At 42.8% G+C, this 19,016-nt stretch overlaps 1 non-coding gene across 1 annotated transcript; it reads right to left on the bottom strand.

Annotated features, from left to right (window-relative positions):
* Positions 1 to 18,446: 18,446 nt before the first annotated feature.
* On the bottom strand, positions 18,447 to 18,649 carry LOC111590070 (U2 spliceosomal RNA). Its single transcript, XR_004852353.1, has one exon. It is a non-coding gene; the product is annotated as a U2 spliceosomal RNA (small nuclear RNA).
* Between the last annotated feature and the right edge of the window lie 367 nt (positions 18,650 to 19,016).

Here is a 19,016-nt window from a genome sequence, read left to right as displayed (position 1 = left end):
CATAATATTTGGTTCTACTAACCAAAAGTCTTGTGAAGAGTTTAGCAGGGTGATGACGCAGAAATTCGAGATGTCGATGATGGGCGAGTTGAACTACTTCCTTGGGTTCCAAGTGAAGCAACTCAAGGACGGCACCTTCATCTCCCAAACGAAGTACACGCAAGATCTGCTAAAGCGGTTTGGGATGAAGGACGCCAAGCCCGCAAAGACTCCGATGGGGACCGACGGACACACCGACCTCAACAAAGGAGGTAAGTCCGTTGATCAAAAAGCATACCGGTCAATGATAGGTTCTTTGCTTTACTTATGTGCTAGTAGACCGGATATTATGCTTAGCGTATGCATGTGTGCTAGATTTCAATCCGATCCTAAGGAGTGTCACTTAGTGGCGGTGAAGCGAATTCTTAGATATTTGGTTGCTACGCCTTGCTTCGGGCTCTGGTATCCAAAGGGGTCTACCTTTGACTTAGTTGGATACTCAGACTCCGACTATGCTGGATGTAAGGTCGATAGGAAGAGTACATCAGGGACGTGCCAATTCTTAGGAAGGTCCCTAGTGTCATGGAACTCTAAGAAACAAACCTCCGTTGCCCTATCCACCGCTGAGGCCGAGTATGTTGCCGCAGGACAGTGTTGCGCGCAACTACTTTGGATGAGGCAAACCCTTAGGCCTAGTTTGGATACTCTAGTAATGAGTGGGATTGAAGTGAATTAAGATGTATTGAGAGAGTATTTGATCTATTGGGGATTTACACCCTCTCCAATCCCTTGAAAACACTTCAATCCCAAAGTATCCAAACTAGGCCTTAGGGACTTTGGCTACAATCTGAGCAAAGTCCCACTCCTATGTGATAATGAGAGTGCTATCCGCATGGCGGAGAATCCTGTTGAGCACAGCCGCACAAAGCACATAGACATCCGGCATCACTTCTTGAGAGACCACCAGCAAAAGGGAGATATCGAAGTGTTTCATGTTAGCACCGAGAACCAGCTAGCCGATATCTTCACTAAGCCTCTAGATGAGAAGACCTTTTGCAGGTTGCGTAGTGAGCTAAATGTCTTAGATTCGCGGAACTTGGATTGAATTGTAGCATACATGTGTTTATGCCTTTGATCATGTTCATTCTGCATTTTGTTGCTTATTATGGTGCTCAAGTTGTACAAACACTCCCTGGACCTCACAAGTCCGTTGCGAAGTGATGCACATGTTTAGGGGGAGATGTGTTACAACTTGACCCTTTGAGACTAACCATGTGCTTGAGTTTGATAATTTAGTCTCGAAGGAGGATTGAAAGGGAAAAGGTGGACTTGGACCATGAAAGACTTCCACTGCACTCCGATGAGAGGGTAACTAATTCCAAGTTCATCTCATGAAATCTTATTGCCATTTGCTCTTAATTGAAGACTTTGGTGAGGCAATGGGGTTAAAAAGGGCCAAGATTGATCCCGTTTTGGTGCTTGATGCCAAAGGGGGAGAAAATAAAGGCCAAAGCGATAAATGGATCAGCTACCACTTGAGAGATTTTGAAAACAGTAGAATAGAGCTTTTTGTTTTAGCAAAACTCTTTTATTGCGTCTCTTGTCAAAAGTTGGCTTCTTGTGGGGAGAAGTGTTGATTATGGGAAATAGGGGGAGTTTTTGAAATCTTTGATCAATCTCTTATGGAATGACTCTCTTTATACTTCATCATGTGTGTTTGACTTAGAGATAGAGATTTGAGTTTGATTTGCAAAAACAAACCAAGTGGTGGCAAAGGATGATCCATATATGCCAAAATTGAATCAAAACCAATTTGAGTTTTTATTTGAAGTGATTTTGCACTTGTTCCACTTGCTTTATGTTGTGTTGGCATAAATCACCAAAAAGGGGGAGATTGAAAGGGAAATGTGCCCTTGGCCCATTTCTAAGTATTTTGGTGATTGAGTGCAAACACAAGTGCTTAAATGTGAAAATGTGCCCATGGATGAACAAAGTGTAAATCGCAAGTAAAGGTATGTTTCTAAGCCTTAGTACATTGGTTTTGTGTACTAATATTCTTGTCTAAGTGTTAGAAACAGAAAGAAGAAGAGAAGAGAAGACTTGGCTGTGTACAACCAAGAGGCTGTTTCGGTCTGGGGCACCGGACTGTCCGGTGGTGCACCGGACAGTGTCCGGTGGTGCACCGGACATTGTCCGGTGCGCCAGGCTGCCCCAGCCGAAGAGGCCGCTCTCGGGTTTTGCTCCGGCGACTTCGGCTAAAATTCACCGGACTGTCCGGTGTGCACCGGACTGTCCGGTGAGCCAACGGTCGGCCGGGCCAATGGTCGGCCGCGCGATCGGCGCGCGACACGTGGCCGAGCCAACGGTCGGAAGGAAGCACCGGACTGTCCGGTGTGCACCGGACATGTCCGGTGCGCCAACGGTGCGCAGATCTGACTCTGACAGCAACAGTCGGATGCGCTGTTTAAGGAAACAAATCGGGCACCAGACAGTGTCCGGTGTGCACCGGACTGTCCGGTGCGCCACGAGACAGAAGGCAAAGATGGCCTTCCAGATTTGTTCCCAACGGCTCCTAGCTGCCTTGGGGCTATAAAAGGGACCCCTAGGCGCATGGAGGAGTAAATCAAGCATTCCTACAACTCTTCTAAGCACCAAGACATCAATCTCACGCATTCGTTTCATTGTGATAGCATATAGAGCTCTTGTGGAGTTGTGAACTCTTTGTGTTGCGTTGCGAGCTCTTGTTGCGACTTGTGTGCGTGTTGTTGCTCTGATTTTCGAGTCTTGTGTGCGTTGCTCATTCCCACCTTACTCCGTATTTCTTTGTGAACTCAATTGTAAGGGCGAGAGACTCCAAGTTGTGGAGATTCCTCGCAAACGGGAAAAGATCAAAGGAAAGAAAAACACCGTGGTATTCAAGTTGATCATTGGATCACTTGAGAGGAGTTGAGTGCAACTCTCGTCCGTTGGGACGCCACAACGTGGAGTAGGCAAGTTTTGTACTTGGCCGAACCACGGGATAACCACCGTGTCAACTCTGTGATTGCTTTCTTGTGGTTATCGTGTTTTGAGTTCTCTCTAGCCACTTGGCCATACTTGTGCTAACCCTTAACAAGTTTTTGTGGCTTAAGTTTTGAACTTTTACAGGATCACCTATTCACCCCCCCTCTAGGTGCTCTCACTCACATGGAATAAAATCGTCATCTACCTACAAGGTCACGAGCCCAAATCCCAACTTCATTAGCACTGATGCTTGCCCTTACTGCAGAAATGAAGGAATGCAGTTAGTAGTAACTAAGATGAGGAAATAAGAGTGGATGAGAAGCACTTGAAAATGTCTAATGTATGATTTCTCCAACTAAATATAGAAATCAGCATTATAGATAGAGCACATAAAGCTAAACATAATGTCCAGATTTTATGTAGCTATCATGCAGGTCATTATGTTGTATTCGCCTTCATTTTTTCTTCAAGCTCTACAAGCTGGGTAGATAGAGCCTTCAGCTCAGAAGCTATCATCTCTAACATATCAGGGTCATCTTCATTCTCCTTTTCCACTGCTATGATATTGCAATGCTAAAAAACACTATTGATAGTCTAGTATATTCGCACAGGCTCCAGAAATACCAAGACATACTGAAATTTTGTCTCTTCAAGTTGCCACTCACAATCCTTGAATTGCATGTATGGGGTCACAACCTAAATATTAGTGTCAGAAAAAATGGTGTGTAACAACTGATAGCATTAGCAGCTCAATTTCTGGAAAAAGTGAAGCTTAATGTCTAGATTACAGGAAACGTAGAAGTAACAAGAAGTCATGTGGGCGAGTTGGTCGTCTGGCCCCCTAAGGTGCAAATCATATTGTTCATTTTAGATACTATATAGCAAACTGAGTGTTCTTAAAATATTTAAATATTGAGCCAAGTCTAAGTAATTTTCTAAAGATTTCAACTCCTCCCTGATTTCATCTGAACGCATAGTAAGTCTTGATTTTGCGCTTTCAATGTTTTGGACGTGAAAAGACTGGAGATGCAACAGCTAAGACATTGTTGTAACATCATTATCTTAAATAGATCCATGAATAATAGAGAACAATTAACTGTGTAAATTTTATAGGTTCAAGAATCTAGTGTTCAATATAAAAGTCTAAGGAGGTTGATTTAATTACTGACCCTCATGGCTTGCTGCACCAGAAAAGCTCCTCTCTCCATGGAGACATCCTCATATATGACTTTGTTCTTTCCACCTGCTGCTCTCACAAACCTTGTAGCTTGTGATCTCTTGATTCATGGACTGCCATGATCTGAAGCAGTCAACAAGAGCCTGATGCATGCACTACCATCATCTGAAGCAGTCAACAAGAGCTTCAAGTGCAGCATTAGGCTCAATACCCTCTATATATATCAGCACCACATAGTGCGTAGTTTTTAAAGCGTGATGTACATGCCCTGCCAAGAAAAACCAGTAAGAAACTATTAAAACAAGGGATGAAACATGACATGCACTTGATCTGGATGTGAGGTAGGAGGCACACTTGCAGAATTTATGGGCACATGGCTTGCATTTGGTACTTTCACACAAAGCGACTAATCAATAATAATTGATGACAGTAACCTTTGAGCATATTGAGTGGGTAGAAAGTAGGAACTACAATTTTAACATGTAGCTGCAATGTTTAGACTATAAAGCATATGGTCAACAAAAACCAACATTCTTACTATTTTCCTCGGACTTAATTCTTACCGAGGAAATACTTGTTCAACAAAACGAGGCAAAGTAACCGATGTCTCCACAAAAAAGCATAAGCATGAGAACAGAGGCAAAGTAACCAAAACAAACTGATACAGATTTAAGGGATAAAACATCAGCATATTTTCACATGTTATAAACCAGAAAACTAAAAAGTGAAAAGTAAAATCAGTGCATGGGATTTTTTCTATAGGAAACACTATCTAGATATGATAAACAAGAGAAAATCCGGGATAACAGGGGCACATGGCTAGGAAGAACAGAGCTAAACAATCTTAGTAAGAGAAAGTCATCAGGGAGCTAATTTCTTTGTTCAACTTTAAAAGGTATAGTAGAAAGAATGCCCTTCCCCACACCCTCTACACACACAATTTTAATTGTGTTCAACCAGTAACAGAGATCCTAGATTTGGAGAATTAACATGCCAGCCCTTGTGTTCCGCATTGTGATGAACTCATGAACAACCATTAGTTTGTACCATGAGCAGAAGAAGAAATTACCCAGGTAGGGATGCCTCCCACAATGTACTAAACTACTAATCCAGTCTAAACAATGCACCTAGAAGGCTCATAGACTCCAGTTTAACAGACATTCCTACAGAGCCAGTAAATGGAATCCAAACATTTTTCTGGTCAATGTTCTATACAGTATCATACACTGCAATTGAGATAAGAAAATGCACAGATGCCAAAAGGCCCAAAATAGAGTAACTCCTTGAAGCAGAAAATGGTACATTACACTCACCACCTGATAAATTGTGCCTTGATAGATTTATATTGAGGATATAGGAATAAATCAAGATTATCATATTATGAAGATGGGCAAACAAAATGCACTTTTTTATCATATTCTAAAGACGGGCAAACCAAAATTTAGCTAAGCTGATTCATTTCGTTACAGATGTCTGATGTTTTTCTCAGGATAGTGCAACAACCTAATAACATGCACCTTTCTTGCTACCATGAAACATTAACCAAGGATGTATTTGTTTTCTTATATACCTTAGTATCAATTTACCTGTTTAAAGAGGGGAGGAGAAACATATCGACCCTACCAATCCAAAATGGCTGCAAATAGTGCCAAAGAATCCTAATGCTATTAGTTTAAATTTGTTCCTATCACCTCTATTCTAACTGGTATTCCTGGCAGTGGTTACCTCAGCCATGCCATCAATTTATATCTTTGATGTAAGTCATGAGAACAAGTCTTTTTAAATTGTTCTTTCAGCTAAAAAATGTCTTTTTTACACATATATGTATGGAAACAAATTTAGGTTGTATTGCGATGGCGAGGGTAAAATTAATTGAATAAATGTCGCTATTGGTCCCATGTTTACTTAAGCTTCATTCGGATCCTTATACTTTTAAACATTCTAATTGAGTCTTCAACCTTCAACATATGATTAAACAGAACATTCACAGTGGCGAGGGTGGTGAGCGGTGGCTCTACGTCGAGTCAGAGGTTATATTGCAATCTGAATATATACAGAAATAAAAAATAAAACCCTTAACAAGAAAGTAAAAGAGTCATCAAGTAGTCATTGAAAATATCTCATGAACTTTAGGCTCATGGTGGGTTTTGTAGGAAAAAATCATGAAGGCTTTTGTAGAAAAAAAATAAATTCGCATGCACAGTTAACCAAACTTACATCAATAAAAAGGGGAGAAGGCATTGTTCGTCAGAGTCTGAGCTGCCATCAAAACAACTCAGCCAGTTAGTATCAATCTGCACCCATGAATCTCACAGATCTAGCAAAACAAAATGGAACCAAAACACACATGAGGCTTAACAGCGAGTTGGAAAATCTGCGACAGAATTCACCTTCCAGTCAAGGAGCAGGAGGAAGGCCTCGAGGCCCTAGGCACCACAGTCGATGTAGTCGTGGTTAACATGCGAGAACATCACTACATCTGTCAGCCAACACGTAACAAAACTCAACCTTTTAAGAAAAGCAAACTGGTTATAAGTAACAAGATATTGACATACATAAGTTTACAACATTTTAGTAAAGAGTTTGAACTGAAAGTTATACCAGCCAACTTTCGCTTGCATCAATAGCAACACAGCTGACCCATGAGCTTTCAAATGTCTTGCTCTTTACTGGATGTATAACCTGAGTGCACTTCTTCAATTTGCAATGTCCAGAAATAGCACGAGCAGACATGGCCACAAAAATTCAAGCACTTGTAGCCTTTAAATGGCAATAAATAGTCTATATCTTAAACAAAAATGAGTAAACAAGATCTTATGTGCATGAAAGAAAGAAAAAGAAATTAACAAATACTCAGTAGAACATGTTGCTAGCGTATGTTCATGTTTTTCTTCTAAACATATAAACTTCTTGCCATTTTCCACTTGAATTTGAAAATCTCTATTAGAATTTAGATAAAAGAAGAAAATCAAGCTATATGTGATGCAGAAAACAAGAAAAAAATGATGGTTTGAAACCATTGTGCACCCCAGATCCTAGCAGTCCCAACCGTTGCTAGATGAACCTTGATACATTAATGGACCATGAAAAAGTGGCAGTACCTTAACTACGTCGACAGATGAACGCTTCGGATGGAGTCTTCATAAGATGTGCCCCCTAGACCAAGTTTAACTTCCAGCCACATGAGAGCACATCAACTTGTTAAGCATTCAAAGCAATCTATATATGGCAAAATAAAACTATGATAGTAACCATCAGTGGTTCCAAAATTGAGAACTATGACTTACGATTGGTGCAAGAAAACCACCGAACACCATTATCCCAACTATGATGGTGAAACATGTGGCATAGTAGACCTTTAGATTAGCTGCACTCTGTTCACATAAGGTAGAAGTTTATACCTTAGTAACAATCAAGCATCTTAGTATCTGAGTGGTGAAAGGCACACATACATACCAGAGGAGGTAAGAATGGAATAAATGATGAAAAATCAGGAAGTTCTTGGTCACGCTCTTCATCTGAAAATTCGAGTTCCACATTTTTATTCTTTGATGTATTCTCAATCGTCGAATCTATGAACAGAGCACACGAAACTAAAGATATAAGACCAAGAAATAGCTTATGATGCATTTTCTGGTACCACTGCAACTAGAACCAACTATAAGATAGATTAAAACACTCAATCACATTACAGAATTAAAGAAGCTGCACAAGACATGCAAACATCAATGCATATCTTAAGCTTTATTTTTTGAAAGGTCTACATTACCTCTTTCACCTCGGCTTGGCCTTGCACCCACGCACGACGCCCACATCTGAATCTGGTTACCGGACACAATGTGATCTTTCGTTCCTTAACTAATCCGCCAGTGTCGTAGAGATCCTTCAAATCTCCTCCTCCTCCGCGGCTCTGGAGGTTTCTGTAAATCTCTCGCTCTTTCTTTTCTTGTAGTTGCAGGTGAATCCGCCATCTCGCACCCCTGGTCCCCACAACCCTTCCTCCTCTTCCTCTCGCTAGATCTCACATGTGCACGACGCCGGCTAAGGAAAGAAATCGATATGTATTAGTTGTCGCATGATTAGGCTATTAATCAGGATTAGGACAGAAATAAAATAGAAGATATAGATACAAACAAATTACTCCACATATCTGAGATGGACTGACACCACTTGTAGTAGGGCGTGGTTGGTCGAAGACGCCTTGTCGTCGCAGATGAACTGGATGCTGCCGCGCCGATGGAGGAATGGGTACTGGAGCCGCATTGATGGAGGATGGGGTGTAGGGAAGTCGGTCAAAGAGGCCTCGTCGTCGCAGATGAGCTGGCCGGTGTCGCGCCGATGGAGGAAGGGGTGTTGGTGAAGTCCTTCGGCTCTAGATCGAGACCACACTTCTCACCATGGGTTCGCAGGCGGCGCGGTGGCGTTGAGCGCCCGTCGTTGGTCGCCATTGCCGCATCGGGATCTTGTGCAAGGGTGGCGTCAGGAAGTGGGCTCGGGGGCGGGGCGACGTGTCAGCGAGGAGGTTCTATAGCGTCGGGGCTAGGGTTCCGAGAAACCTAGGCAAGGGAGCAGGGTTCTCTCCTGCGGGTAGCCGCCGTCTACAGGGATGTGAGTGGGTTGGAGAGGCGACAAGGGGGAGGGAGTGGTCGCGCGGTGGGGCCCCAGCCTCGTGCGACGACGACGACACGCGCCGTGGCTGCGAGTGTCGAGGAGTCGGCTAGGGGAGGGAGTGGTGGCGTAGCGGTGATGTGGCCTCGTGCGATGATAGTGGCCTGTGCCGCGGCTGTGGGGGTCGGGGAGGAGGCGAGGGGGTGGCCTGAAGGCGGGACGAAGTGGTGGCGCGGCGGGGGCACGGCCTCCGCTCGACTCAGGCTCGACCGAGACAACCGCCGCGTCGATGGAGGGAGGGAGTAGGCGAGGTCCTCTAGCTCCCGATGCAAGAAGGACGAAGGGGAGCTTGCTGACGTCGGCAAAGTGCAGGAAGGGATCGGGAGGGGAACTGGTCAAAGAAGTGGATGTCGTGGAGAGGGAGGCTGCGGGAGTGGAGCTGACCGAGCGATTGGGCGCGACGTCGTGCAGACGGAGGTTGCCGAAGAAGAAGACTGCTACCATCGCTGGAGAATGGGCCGCCCCAAACCTAGCTGGAGTATGGGCCGCACCAAAAATTCAGCCCAGAACGCATGCACTGTTGTGTTGTAGTATTGTATTGCAAAACACTTAGTACCATACTGGCTAGTAAATGAGACATAGAGCGGCTTATAAGCGTTGGCTCGGACCTAACAGTAAGAACTTTGTTGTTGATGGTGGCTGAACTGTCTAGGTTCAACTTGCGAGGACGTGATATTTTTTGCTGGACAAGGAGAAGGCGAGATAGGTGCAAATGCGTGGCCCTGAGTGGGGCCCACATGCAGGAGGTGGGCACGTAGATGGCAGAACAAGTCAGAGGCAGAACCATCCATGGCAGAACAAGTCAGAGGCAGACTACTATTGCAGCCTTAATAAGTAGTAGAGATAATATACTTAAAGCACCAGTTTCAACGCGGTCGTCTTGCATCATCTTTTTATAAAAAAGTCCCTACATTTCTTCCAAATCAATTCAGCGTAAAATATTTAAAAGTGGTGCAGAAGGTGGGGTTTGAACCCACACCCTGATGGAAAGAAGGGTGACGCACGGGCAACCGATTAGTATATATTAAAGCGTAGAGTTTAGGGTTTAGGGTTTAGTGAATGATGGCGTCTCTAAAAAATTCTATATCTTAAAACACGGAGCAAACTCCGCTCCACGTTCGTCCATGTCAACCCACTTTATCTTAGCCATAGGATGTTTCTTCCATGCTTACTAGCTGAGTGCCCTTGCGTTGAAACGAGAATATATAATACCAGTATACTACGATAACTTATATACTAAATGTGTGTTATATTGTTATGAGAAAATGTTTCATAATCAATTTGTGATCCTAGCCATACATAAATTTTGTTAATTTAATCTAGTTGTTTCACCACTACATTGCAACCATCAGTATCATGCAGATTTCGATATATACCACGATTTGTATGGTCTCATCATTGGAGAGCACGTTCCACACATGCCGGAAGAAATTTCCTCGTACATCGTTAGTCATCAGGCACGCACCACCATACGCTCTTGCTTAAACAAAAAGTAAAGTGTCTGTGTTTGCGAAGAGAATTAAAGGCAGACCATCACAAAAGCTACCCTGACGGTGGCGAGGATGACGAACTGGTCACTGTTGTCGATCCTCCTCTGCATCACCTCCGCTGCCAAGATGACGCCACAATCCTCGATATAGTAGTCGTCGAACGCGCACGACATGACGAGTACCGATGACTCTTGGTTGGGCTACCAAACGAAGTGCACCCCGGGCTCATCAGCGAGGTAGTACCCCTGGCCGTTGCACCACCGGATGCGCTACTCCACTACATACATCATGTTCGAGGACACTCACACAACGTCAGCAACGTCCATCGTCCCAGCGCACAAGAATTCATGTCCGGTCAATAGCGACTTACGTGGCAGGTTGGGATTCAGGTGAACGATGAGCTGGACGGCGTGATGACGTCGTCGTTGGATGCGATGTCTAGAACAACCCGAGAGTCGTCGACGTTGGTGACAACCATGAGGCCCCCTGCTTAATGATGGACAGTGCGGTGCAGCTGATCTGGACCGCGTCCAAGTGGCGGCTTCGCGGGAGCTTGTCGTACACAGCGGCACATGCGACCACGTAAGACTGCCTCTAGAGGTCGAACTGACAGTCGTCAAGCTTCTTCTCGTCATCGATGAGCGACGGCAACGCGAGTGCCTCCTGCTCATGGTGTTTGTGCGGGGTTTCAAGTAATAAACATGGATTCATGCTTGGCGTTAGTTTATGAAAATGACTCACAAGTCTGATCCATGGAAAAAATATTACGAAGAAAAAATGCCACACATGCAAAAAATGGAATTTAAGTATAATACATTATTCAAACAAAAGAAATTGCATGCAAAGCTCTTCTTTAAATAATATTACCTCCATCCAAAAATATAATTCAAGAATCTCGGTGATACTTATCTACTACTACGCATTGTGCAAGGGTAGCAAGTTAGCTTGGTGAGAGATGTAGTAGATGTGTTTCCTGTAATAGATGTAGACATAAACACACATGTGTGGTGTAGCGGTAGCTACTCTTGGCCTTTGCTTGAGAGGTCATGGGTTCAAATCCCCTTGAGGACATGTGTGTTTTTTAATTTTAGCTAGACGTGGCTGTACGGGGGAATGAGAATGGGAATGGGCTTTGCGGGGAGGGGGGAATGAGACAGAACAAAGAATGGGAATGAGAGACATGGGAGTGAGAAACACAGAACAAGGAATGGGAATGGTGGCAGAACGGGAATGCGAGAACATGAATGGTGGCAGAACACGGAATGGCATACTACTCTTACAACCTTAATAAGTAGTAGAGATTAGATAAATGTCCGTGCGTTGCGACCCCATAAATTATTCAATAAAATATTAGAGCACATCAGATACATAAAAACAAACTATATATATACTATACTTAAAGCACCAGTTTTAACGGTCGTCCCGCGTCATCTTTTTACAAAAAAGTCCCTACATTTCTTCCAAATCAACTCAGCGTAAAATATTAAAAAGTGGTGCAGAAGGTGGGGTTTGAACCCACACCCCTAATGGAAGGAAGGGTGGAAGACACTGTCTAACCAGTAAAACATCATGTTCAAGTGTTTATAATATTGAATATAAATTGTACATATGTATATATGATTTTTTTTAAAATAAAAAATAATCGTGTCGGGCCGAGGCTACAGCCCAAGCACCGCACGACGCTCGTGTTGGGTTGGCCCAGACACTATTAAATGGGTCGTGCCTCATGCCGGCGCGCCAGACACGACCCATTTGACCATCTATACCTCCGCACGATAATGATGGCCCTCGCCTCATTTGCCACCACCTCGTTCGTCATTCTACTTCTTTTCTCTCTCCCATCATGCTTCCACCTTCGCGCCACCCCATTCTCGACAGAGAGCGTAGGAGAAGGCGCCTCCTTCCCTTATTCGTCTAACACCAGCCCCGACACCGACTCGCGCAGTGGCTATTGCACGTCCACGAGGATGTTTCACATTATGCGTGCACCATCGTTTTCGTCATCGTCGAACGTCCCGTTCGTCTTCCCGGCCTTTGCCCTGTTCTTCCTCCCCAACCTGCTGCCCCCGCCCACGGTCGCAGCCGAGAGCCGACCGATGCTCGTCGACGCGGGTGCGGGGCGAGTCGGTCATGCTCCTGGGCTTTCTCCGTGCGTGTTGTCAAGGAGGACATAGTGGCGCCTGCCACGCTTAGGTTATCTTAGCGATGAGGAGTGCAGGTCTGAGATATTTGACAACTAAGGCCCGTAGTGTGGCAACAGTCGGCATATGCTACGGAGTTGGTGATGGTCTTGTGTCGCTTCGGCGGGTCCAGGGCCGGGAAGACACTCGCATTCTCTCGCCCTTCTCAGACTGAAGCCTAGTGCGGGTGCCTCTCGGTTTGGAGCTGCTCCGACTGGGCTTCTTTCTCCGCTTGCATGCTCTCTCCCTATATATCTAAGAAGCCCAGCCGGAGCAGCTCCAAACCGAGAGGCACCCACACCAGGCATCAGTCCGAGAAGGGCGAGAGAATGTGAGTGTATTTCCAGCCCTGGACCCGCCGAAGCGACACAACACCACCACCAACTCCGTAGCATATGCCGACTGCTGCCACGCTATGAGCCTTGGTTGTCCAATATCTCAGACCTGGACTCCTCATCGCCAAGCTAACCTATGCGTGGCAGGCGCCACCATGTCCTCCTCGATGGCACACACAGAGAAAGGCTAGGAGCATGACCGACTCGCCCCGTACCCGCGTCAACGAGCATCAGTCGGCTTGCGGCTACGACCGTGGGTGGAGGCAGCAGGTTGGGGAGGAAGAACAGGGCAAAGGCCGGGAAGACGAATGGGACGACCGACGACGACGAAAACGATGGTGCGCACATGATGTGAAACGTCCTCATGGACATGCAATAGCCACTGCGCGAGTCGGTGGCGAGGCTGGTGTCGGACGAATATGGGGAGGAGGCATCTGCTCCTACGCCCTCTACCAAGAATGGGGTGGCGCGAAGGTGGAGGCATGAAGGGAGAGAGAAGAAGTAGAATGGCGAACGAGGTGGTGGCAACAAAGACGATGACCATCATTATCGTGCAAAGGTATAGATGGCCAAATGGGCCTTGTCTAGCGAGCCGGCCCGAGGCACGACCCATTTAATAGTGTCTGGGCCAACCCGGCACAAGCCCATGCGGTGCTTGGGTCGTAGGCTCGGCTCGTAGTGCTAGCCCGGCCCGAAACGATTATTTTTTATTTTACAAAAATTCATATATACGTATGTACAATTTATATTAAATATTATAAACACTTGAGCATGATGTTCTACTGGTTAGATAGCTTGGCCTAGTGTCTCCTACCCTTTTTCCATCATGGTGTGGGTTTAAACTCCACCTCCTACACCGTTTTTTAATATTTTATGCCGAGTTGATTTGGAAGAAATGTAGGGACTTTTTTTTGTAAAAAGATGACGCAGGACGACCGTTGAAACTGGTGCTTTAAGTATAGTATAGATATATCATTATCTCATAAATAATCTCATAAATTATTACGTAACAACTAATATAGAAATACACCAAAGTTTAATTTATAAAACAAGAAGTACATGTTAGATACAATTCATACTAGAATAAGGCATCACCTACCTACCCATGCAAATGTCAAATGCCGGGAGAGTACCATCAAACTTTACTGAATTGACCTATCGAGAGCAAAGTAAATACGACTGAGCAGAAAGACAAATCTCGAAAATTACATATTTATCACAAAGACTATTAATTTCTTAGCATCACCAACATGCCTGACCATAATCACACATTTGAACCAGAACGCGCAATGCAGCTGCTAAATTCAAATGGAACTATCAGATAAAAACACAAGAGTGCAACCACCAGAAGTATGGTTTACAACACTTCTTTGGATGCAGGAATGATACACTATTATCCATGTTGTTCATCAGGTAGCACCCACACAATGAGCACAAGACTACTTGATTAGAATTGTGTAAAGTGCTCAGCTCCAAGAACAATGCTGCAATATCTGGGTACTAAAGACACAGAGGCATTTGTTCCTACGATTCCATAAGGTCCAAGTACCCCAAAATTACAATACAATTGAATATCTAGATATTAAAGACACAGAGGCACCAATATCCTTGACACTTATGAGTAGATCCCATTGCATAATGAAACATACTTAATCAACTGGAAGTCAAGCAACATACTACAAACACAAGAAGGTCAAAATAGAATAAAACAGAATAATCTTTTCCCCACTAAAAGGTTAAAAAGGTTGCTTAGGGTAGCGAACTCACAACACAAGACGCCATCACCAGTGATTGTATAACATTTATGCATTTGTCGCATAAAGCCAATAGTTGATTGGTAACTCAATCTCAGATGATAGCAATCAAACACCAAGCTTAGAGCAGAAAGAGAAGAGTCTCACTAGGACAAATAAGCTCCAATTGCAGGGAAGCTATAGTCGATCTTGCTCCTCACAGTGAGTATGTGAAAGGCATTACTATTAAAGAGCAATACAGTGGGTAAGCAATATGTTGGTCACTTGCTCTCAAATGCTGTGAATCAAGAACAAGGCAACACAATTGTTAAAGATTAAAGACATTTGTCCTCCGAAGCATTATTTCTTTTTGGATATAATGATCTTCAGACGAAGTTCATGAAGGATATACCTTGATGATTTAAGAGAATATGAATCCATAGAGATGATATATGTGATCCATTCATTCATACACATATGTATTTCATAATATACATATGAACATCAATAGAATTTATATTACATTGATATATTTGGCTTGCTCGAAGGTGTTGACGCGAGAGCAATTACAATTCAGCGTGATTAGTACGATGTCACCGTTCACCTATTTATAGGCACGAGACACATTCCAGATAAAAGTACATTTATGACCTTAACATTTATTCATAACTGTAACATAAATCATTAGGGATTAGCTAGTCATTTCCTCTTCGGCTCATCTTCATGTTTGATCTTTGGCATCACTTTAAGCCAAAGTTGCTTCTCTTTGACTATAGCTTCGGCGTTCATTGTCGTCACTTTTGGGCCATGTCTTTGTCTCGAAGACCTTCGGTGAAGGAGAACACTCCCATCATGAATCGAAGCTCCCTATGATAATCAATATTATACTGAAAACACATTGTTAGTCATGTTTTTGAGGACCTTCATAAGAGGAAGGCCCCAACAGTAGCCCCTCGCAGTATTAATTTATTTCTTTGTAAAAAAATCAGATTGCGATACGAATGAAGGTCTTTAGCCGAAGGTCCGAAAAAACACCTTCCCTTCGCTAGAATAGCGAATCGTTATGAACCGTGGGACCCACCGCTTAGTGGAGCTATGAGTATATATATAGAGGCATGTGTTGTGAATATTTTTTGTGCCACCTAGCTTTTTGTGCTATGATTGCCTTTTTAGCCTCCTTCTGTGAGCGCAATTGTTTTTTAAGCTTCGGTATTTGCTGCAACCATCATCGAAATGGTTGAGGATAAAAATACTGTTGACCCCACACCTGCTGGTTCTTACGAAGCAATGGAGAGGACCAATTTTGAAAAAAATCACTAATAAAACGTTGGTTGGGCTATCAGGGGATTCTAGTGATAGTGATAGCTTTGATGTGGAAAGTGGTAACGAGGATGCTGAAGATCGGTTGTGGAGGCCAAGCCATGTTGTTTTTGGAAAATCAATTGTCAAACAAGGGCAGATTGAAGCGATGAAGGGCAAATATTTCCATGATATATCTATAGTGAGGGTTGGGGGAGAGAGCACTGTTCCCCTTCCCGAAGCAGATGAAGTAGTAGTTTTTAAAAGCTTCATGAAGGTTGGGCTTCATTTTCCAATACACAAGATGTTGGTTGATGTTCTGAAGACGTTTGAAATATACCTTCATCAACTTACTCCCAAAGCTTTGATTAAAGTGGGGATTTTCATTTAGGCTATGAGGAGCCAAGGACTGAAGCCATATGCTAGGTGCTTCTATAATATTCATGAGTTATCTTACCATACAAAGGCAATTAGGAAGGAGCAATACAATAACATCTTTGGGTGTTACAGCCTCGCTCTGAGGCAAGTTATCCCGTGCCAACATTTCGAAAGAAATGGTCGAGCTCTTGGATGAAGCAATGGTTCTATGTGAAGAATGATCTAAGTGAAAGAGAAGATGTGAGGGACATTATTCAGCGATCCATATGGTCACGCTTCGGCATTAGAAGGTCGTCCATTGCAATTGGGAACGAAGTGCAGGCGTGTTTAATGGCTTTCAACACACTATGCACTTAGATTGGTACCAGAGTTTTGGTACAAGAGCACATTGCTTACAAGGTGTGGCCTCTTGTGAATGATTGGGAGATGCCGAAAGAAATTGTTGTTGGCTCCAGCCAAGGTGGCCTGGTTTATCTATGATACATCTTTCGATACAGAAGCCAATTTGACAAGCCGAATGACAATTGGCTGGAGGCTGTTGAGGCAACCAGTGATGAGCACAAATGTGTGTTTTATTTAAGAATATAATGCTTTGATGACTAACAGTACTTCCCAAACCTGCAGGAGCCAATGTTATTACAGGGAAATGGACACAAACACGGATAAGCTTCTTGTTCCGGTCAACCTTGAAATTAGCCAAGAACAGCTCGTCGAGTTCGACCTAATCTTGTCTGCTTTAATTTGCAAGGTACGTACATAATCTTGTATGCTATGCTAACATGCTGACATAAATGGCATTCAAGTAAGCATTAAAGCATCTCCAAGAGACACTTCAAAATATATGACTTGGAACCATAAACCATCTTCCAACAGTGATTCTACTTCATAAAAATTCATCAAATAATTATATGGCTTGATCTCTCAGGTCCTAAATATCGTACTCCTTATATTAGATCTGTATCCTTGTTTCCTCTTAATCTCAAACTAATTATTTCTTAATAATATGATTTATATCCTAAATAAATCATTTAAGTGTAGTTGTTGGAGTAAAATTTTGTTTTTGAGGCTCTAAACACTTTAAATGAGGTCATATTTTAATTTTTAGGACTCTATTTTAAAAATCCTTCCCGTAGAAGCTATATGAATGATCGTTTTTTACATATGTATATTGTTTTGTGACATCATACAAACACACTTAAGAACAAAATTTCGTGAGATCCTAACTTAGTTTTCTTTGCTCTCCGCACATATTTATCTTTCCCATATATCCATTTGTACCAATCTTGCTTTTTTGTAGGGCAGATGGAAACCAAGGAGAAGAGAAGGCGACCTGCTATCACATAATAAAGGAAATAATAGGGGTAAATGAGAAAAAACATTACCTAAGCCACTAACGGTGTGTACCTTTCCATTGCAGCGGGAGGTGACATTATAGCAGTGAAGATGTTGTTGCTAGTGTATGTACGAAGTCATCGATGTGTGGCGGAGAAAGAACTCAGAGCAGCTAACAATGAATACATCGAGAAGTAGTGTCGTCTAATTCGATGGAAGACGACCCATCATGAAAGTTGGAGCAGTTGTATGGAGAACACTTTTCAAAAACCTTATGTATCATGGTGTAATATTGTAAGGACAAGAGTTCCGAAGGCCTCTCCTTAATATTGATGCACACTAACAATCGAGATGGAGTAGCTATTATAATAGCATAGAAATAATAAAAAAACTAATTGACTACCTTAGGATTTTTAAAGCTAGAAACCCTCAATAGTTGTTCTATTGTATTTTTTCAAGAGGGATTGGTATACCTATATAGAGAAAAACTCTTTCTCTTGCACCTTTTATCTCTAGTCATGGACTTAAACAATAAAGACCATTAGGGACATAAGTAAGATTAAGTAGATTTTTGTATATAGGCTTAGGTCAACTAGACCATATAAATTTTAACAGGAATTGACTATATGAAATTTCTAATGGCATTGAAAGTTCTAATAAATAACACTGCTAGTTAGAAGTCTATAAAATGTTTTACTTTTATAACTCCCCATGTCACAATTATGATTGAACTTTGATTTGAATTCCTTAGAAAAATAAGGATTGAAAATGGAAAGGTTTGTATACTACCGAATCAGGTTTTTTTGGCAAGGCTATATCCACCAGCTTCATCATCTCAAGCTCTCATTTCAAATTCTACTAGTCTAATATCTGTGTGTTGCGACGGTACCCAACCATATTTGATGATATTGATTGGGTGACTAAGCGACACGTGAGAGTCTTAATGGACCCTCCACATAAAAAACCCATAATAAATGAATTTAATGTCAAAGTGAACATATTGTTCATATACAAGATATTGAACTGGTAAAACAAATATTACACTTGATCTTAGACAAAAGACCCAAAAAATGAGTTGAAAAGGAGCCCATATGCTCGAATTAAATTATAGCCAATGTTTTGGCTTAGGACTTGGGAGCGAGAAGATGGTGTAGATATGATGCCCTAACCAAAATCATCATTGAGGTTCCATAGGTAACACATGCAAATTCATTTATGGTGATGGCTTAACAATTTTATCCAAGTTTAGCAAGACATAGAAAAGCACAAGTACGCCAATAAGATCATTCCTGAAATACCAAATACAAGAAGTTTATCCTTTAATGCTTAACATGCTTACTGAAATACATACTTGCTCTTGCCTTTAGAGTATCACATCAAACAATAAAAACATTTTCCGCTTTTACAGAACCTTGTAGTCATTTCCAATTGCATAGTTGGTT

This window comes from Zea mays, chromosome 8 (assembly GCF_902167145.1).
Source record: "Zea mays cultivar B73 chromosome 8, Zm-B73-REFERENCE-NAM-5.0, whole genome shotgun sequence".
Taxonomy (NCBI): domain Eukaryota; kingdom Viridiplantae; phylum Streptophyta; class Magnoliopsida; order Poales; family Poaceae; genus Zea; species Zea mays.
Note: the sequence above shows the minus strand (reverse complement) of the source record. Positions and strands in the feature narration are given on the sequence as shown.